The sequence below is a fragment of the Neoarius graeffei genome, chromosome 22 (genome assembly GCF_027579695.1).
Source record: "Neoarius graeffei isolate fNeoGra1 chromosome 22, fNeoGra1.pri, whole genome shotgun sequence".
Taxonomy (NCBI): Eukaryota; Metazoa; Chordata; class Actinopteri; order Siluriformes; family Ariidae; genus Neoarius; species Neoarius graeffei.
The window spans coordinates 17,664,652-17,670,592 of NC_083590.1; the positions used below are offsets into that span (position 1 = coordinate 17,664,652).

Sequence of the window (5,941 nt, forward strand, 5' to 3'; positions counted from 1 at the left end):
CAAGTAATTTCACCAGGTCAAGATTACTGTGAGGTCAAGTGTCCACCCCCAAATCACAACTTAATAAGGTGTGTAGTCTACCGGGTGGAGGCATCCCCATCGACACCGTTGGCGTCGAGTTCTATCTAGTTTTTTAATATGAAAGTATGTCCCTTTACACACCTCATCCAGAAGGGTAATTTTGCGCAAGGCCATCTGTCTACAGCAACAAAAAATAAAACACGTCTGGAAAAATCCCAAGGGAGTCTGGAGCCAGATTCTTGACGTTACCTGCGGAAGCGCCAGCAGGCTGCGCGAGCTTTTGCACGGTTTCAGTGCACAGCCTGTGTAGACCAAGCGCTCCCATTTTTCTCTCATTGTCTGGTCTTTTGGAAAACGATGAGTACATGTACTAATCCCATCATGATTGGTGTTGCTACACCCTCCTACGATACATCTGTTAATCATTTTAATAATTACGCGATAACGTTGAAGAAATTTGCAGAAAACCACCAGGTCGTTTCATCATAAACTAACCAGTGCTGACGTAGGATTCAGAAGGAGGCGTCCCGCACGTGATGTCACGAAAATCACTGTTTGCCGGGAAATCCAAATGCCAAGTTTTTCAGAGGCGGACCAATTCGCCTCAAATGGCTTGATTTCAACTGAATTTTTCTGGTATTGCGCAAGGTAAAAAAATTGCACAAAATGCAGAATGTGACAGATATTTGACTAAAGTTTAATATAAAATAGGAGAATTGCATTGATCTTGCTCCTGAATTTACCCGTGATATGCACTTTAAAATCGTAAATAATCTTCCAGTCCATCTCTGTCAGTGGTGATTTGCTTTAAGACGACACTGGAAGCCCGGCTTCCCCTCACATTTCATTAAAATGCAGCAAAGAAACGTTTCCCAAAGTGTCTCTTTTATTCATCAGTCTTGGTGTCGTTCAATATCACAGTCAAGGCTTTTTTATTTGTCATTTCAACCATATACAGTTGGTACAGTACACAGTTAAAACACAATAATGTTTCTCCAGGACCATGGTGCTACATTACACATCACAGGATGACAAATCTACAAATACAACAAAGTGCAAGAGTGCAACACTGCAGACAATAAACTACACAAACAACAAAGTGCGGAGTTGAGTGTGCATAATGAGGTCGTCTATGAGAAGGGAATAAATAAATGTAAACCTTGTGTGTGAGAGACATTGTAAAGCAATAGTGCATTATTGTTGACTGTGTAAAGAGTATAGTGTGAGTGGTGTGTTCAACAGTCCGTGAGAATCAGACCAGTTCCTCAGAGTTGAGAAGTCTGATGGCATGAGGAATTGAGGTAGTATATGAAAAGGGAAAAAAAATAAATGTGAACCGTGTGTGAGAGAGACATTGCAGACATTATTTTAGTGAATCAAAAAAATCTCGGCATTTTACTAAATAACGCGGGGTTTTTTTGTCCCACCTGGACGCACGGCTTCTCCTTATTAGGATTGGTAGATCTCTCAAAGGGGCGGAACCTTGAAACCAACTGCCAGTCAGTAAATCGGGAAAGAACATGATTGACGTCTCAAACTTGAGCATATCGGAGCCTGCAGTGGTGGAATAATTTGTAAATATTGCAAATAAATTGAAAGTATAAAGTTTGTTTGATTATTTGCATTAATTTCTGTAATTTATTTATGATTCTAACTAGTGAACTGTCACTTCCTTATTCAGCGAGCAGCTTAGCTACTTCCATTGCACAAAATGGCAAAAAAAAAGGCCAAATCCATGGACGCACACACAGAGAGAGAGAGAGAGAGAGAGAGAGAGAGAGCGCAGATTCAGTGCTGTTGCTCCTCTGCCTAAGATTGAGGCATCCTGCAAAAATCACACTGAGAGCCCGGCATGTAATACTGAAGGAGGTGAAAGAGAAAGCAGAGGAGAGCAGAACAGCTACAGAAATCTCTAGAACTCACTAAAGTCTCTGTTCATGTGTCCACTGTCAGAAACAACACTGAACAATCAAACTGTTATAAATTACAAAGAAAGTCTGTTTACAAAACCAATGAAAATCATTTCCATCCTACACTAATCATGTATTCCCATCTCTCTCTCTCTCTCTCTCTCACACACACACACCTAATTTAAAGACACAAAACAAATGTTGATGTTCATAAACTGAGGCAGTGAAGTGTGTCATTGTGTCTCTGCAGGTTGGGGTGGTGTGATGTCTCAGATGAAGGCTGTGCTGCTCTCGCTTCAGCTCTGAGATCAAACCCCTCACACCTGAGAGAACTGGATCTGTCTGGGAATAAAATCAGAGACTCAGGAAAGGAGCTGCTCTCTGCTCTTAAGGATGATGAATGTTACAAACTACAGACACTCAGGTAAGTGATAACCTTTTGAGGCAAATGTTGAAAAAAAAGAATAATTTTAAGATCATTATCATTTTTCTTTAATTTCAGTAAATATCACATGACCCGGCCATGAAATGAAAGCAGTTTTAGAAATTTTCACTCTCTTCCACTGTTTCTCAACCACTGCGGCCCATTAGTGGGCTGCGAAGCACCATCTAGTAGCCTGCTCTTCCCCCCCCCCCAACCATCCAAAAAATTGAAGTTAAATTTTTTCCTCATAGTAAGGTAAAATTACTGTGTTGCATCCGACGTCACATCCGCCTCATTAAGCTACGGTCGCACTACAGCTCGCGATGCTTTGCAGTCGGTTATCGATGAAAATGAGGCATTTTGGTGGCAATGCGTGGTGATGTTCACATGAGCTAAAAGTTGTGGTCACACAGCAGGTGAACACTTGACTGTCATGCCTTTGCACGCTTGAGTCTGACACAGCTCGAGCGGCCGCGCGCGCATTTGGGACCCAGTCGTTATGGGAAACACCTGACACTGATTTGAGCGCAATCAGCACACGCAGATACGGACACTGTTTTCACAGAGACTTTGCAAAGTATTGTCATCATCACTGTCACATTTGTTTCTAGCCATGTTTATAACGCTGTTTAAATACTCTGCTTTCTGTTTTGCTTTTGTTAAAAAAAAACAATAAACCCAATTGGAAGACGCTCTGGACACTTACAGTAATACATTTATGCCTGAAGACTACAGCTGACTTGCTGACTTTAGGACTGCAGTTATCATGAACCGTTTATAACTTCAACAAAAACAACTTCATGTTAAATCTATAATGAATTTCCTGGTTACACAGTTATACTTTGTGACTCTGTAGGACACAGTTATAGAAGCGAGTTATTTATAATCATGCTATCTGTTATCACCCAGATGAGGATGGGTTCCCTTTTGAGTCGGGTTCCTCTCAAGGTTTCTTCTTCGTGTCGTCTGAGGGAGTTATTTTCTTGCCCCGTTGCCACAGGCTTGATCATTGGGGATAAATTAGGGATAAAATTAGCTCATGTTTAAAGTCTTTAATTCTCTGTAAAGCTGCTTTGCGACAGTGTCGACTGTTAAAAGCGCAATACAAATAAACTTGGTTTAAATATCACGCCTGCTAATAAATAATGCATTCTTCCTGCACTTAGATCCGTCTACTGCCGTCTATCTTGTAGTGTCCTGATCCCCAGATCTTTAACTCAGCCGCATATAAAAAGTTGTACACGTCCATGCTCTTCCAGGTTCTCATCTGTGTGTGTGTGTAGAACGATGTCTGCAGCACCAGGTAGTTTGAGATGTCGGAGAACTCAACGGACGGATAATTTTCCAACTCATAGGAAAAATCCTTCTTTGTTAGCGTGTAAGGGTCTATCCCATTGAGTGGGTTCTATATCCACTTCTTTTGAGTGTACTTCTCGGTTTTGATAACTTGTTTGTTGTACACAAACATGGCAATAAGTTCTTGTGTTAAAAGACCAGACTCCACTTTTGGATCATTAATCCCTTTTGACTGAGAATGTCCTGCATGGTTTTATGTTCACTTCTGGCACATTCATACAGTTTTAAATACAATACCTACAATTAAAAACAGTTTGTTTTTATTGCATTTATTTAATTCCTGGGCTCCAATCTGTGACAGGAAGTGATGTATCACATCCTATTAATACACTTTACAATAGATTATTAGATTCTAATAGAATAGATGACCCGAAATAATTGGGGATCTTTTTTAATGGGCCCGGAGTCGTGACAAGTATGAATAGGTGGGCCTTAAGGTAGAAAAGGTTGAGAACCCCTGCTCTATTCTATTTAATCCGACTTTTTCCTCCCAGTTGTCTTTAAGGCTGTTTGTTGTTCAGTAAAATTGATTTAAAATTCATCTGAAAGCAGAAGATGGAGTCAGTCAGAGTCTCCAAAATGTCCCGTCTGAGTGCATGAGAGTGATTGTAAATGAGCACCTCGTCTCCTTGTGACACCCTGCTGTCTCTGACTTCATCCTGCTGCTTTTGTCTGAATAAGATGATCTCGGCTTTTCCCTGTTTCTGATCAGCAGCACACTTTCTTCTCAACTCTCCTCAAGACTCAGTAAAATGATCATCTTTAATGCCACACTGCCACAAATATGTGATTTAAGGAGCCACTTTACTCACTCTGACACTCCTTCCTGCTCTCCACCTCCACACCGTGTCTTCTGTCGTTCCTGTAAAATTCACCTCGGCTTCTTCTTAAAGTCTGCACTTAAATCTACATGTAGAACAAGAGATCAAACCCACCGCAGTGTTAGTTACTGTTTAAAAAGCTCCAAAGCCTGTGATTGGATAAGAGCAGTGATGTGATGGGAAACGTCTGCTCACTTTCCTGTTAGATCTTGTGGAAGTTCTCGTTTGTTGGAGCTAAATATTTGAACTCAAATCTTATACGAGACTGAATTAATTTTTTTAATATTTTTTCCCCAGGTTTTGATGAACATCTGTGTGCGAGATGAAGACTCTGGTGTTCCTGCATTTCCATATTGGGGAACAGACAACACATTCATAATCACATCACTCATTTAGTTCGAACACGTTGATGGGATTCTCACCTGACAGGATCGGCATTTGGGGAGTTAATCTGAGGAAGCCCCGAGGAGACTCACTACAAAGCATATTTATCTCTTAGGAATTTAATATACTCGCTGATCACTTTATTAGGAACACCTATATAAATTGTATATTTATTAACTCTCATTGTGTAAATTTAACAGAATATGTCAAGATTAAAAGTGAAGTGTTAAAATATTCTTGCACACATGTTAGGCTAAATATAATGTTCCTGAAAGTTTAATACTTACAGGAAATTAAATCTATACTGAGGCGATCTGTGACTTCATTACAGAACCCGACTCTAAAGTTATCCAAACCCTCCCTCTCTCCGAGGTTCAGATGTCACGCTCTGAGTACAGATTACATCAGAGAATCCGAGATTGTGACGTCACTTCCTCGCCACCCGACTTACTGAAGCTCAGACCAAGCGGCTGTATATCGCTTCTAAACTGTTGTAAACAACCCTAAAGATGCCAGAGTGTCAAGTGTTTGGGTGTAGCAATAAATCCAATCTCATTTTTGTGTGATATATGCTTTTGTTTGTTTTTATTCACTGAGAAGATTTATTATTTTTTTATATATATGGCAAGAATTGTGTTGCTATGACAGCAGCCATTGTTTACTAGTATCTGTGTCAGTACCACGTGTGCGTTATCTTGCCAAGTGAGATTTAAATGTCATAAAAATGAAGTCCGTTGATTCTCAGATTTTGTTGCCAGTAGAAATCACATGGATACAGAAAATTTGATTGGATTTTTAGAATCAAAAGCTTTTGTCACGTATACATTACAGCACAGTGAAGTTCGTTCTCTGTATTTAACCCTGCTGAAGCAGTGAACACACACGTGCGCGCACACACAGAAAGAGAGTAGTGGCAGCCAGGGATTTTTTTTTTTTTAAGAATTAGAAGTTATTTGATGGCTCTGTATTACAAAGGCAAATGACATAGTCGTGATCCAGTTACGTCATGGCCGGATATCCGGTTT

At 40.2% G+C, this 5,941-nt stretch overlaps 1 long non-coding RNA gene across 1 annotated transcript; it reads left to right on the forward strand.

Moving 5' to 3' along the window:
- Positions 1 to 2,186: 2,186 nt before the first annotated feature.
- On the forward strand, positions 2,187 to 5,482 carry LOC132870735 (uncharacterized). The gene is made up of 2 exons (XR_009651195.1): positions 2,187 to 2,355; positions 4,830 to 5,482. It is a non-coding gene; the product is annotated as an uncharacterized LOC132870735 (long non-coding RNA).
- Positions 5,483 to 5,941: the final 459 nt, after the last annotated feature.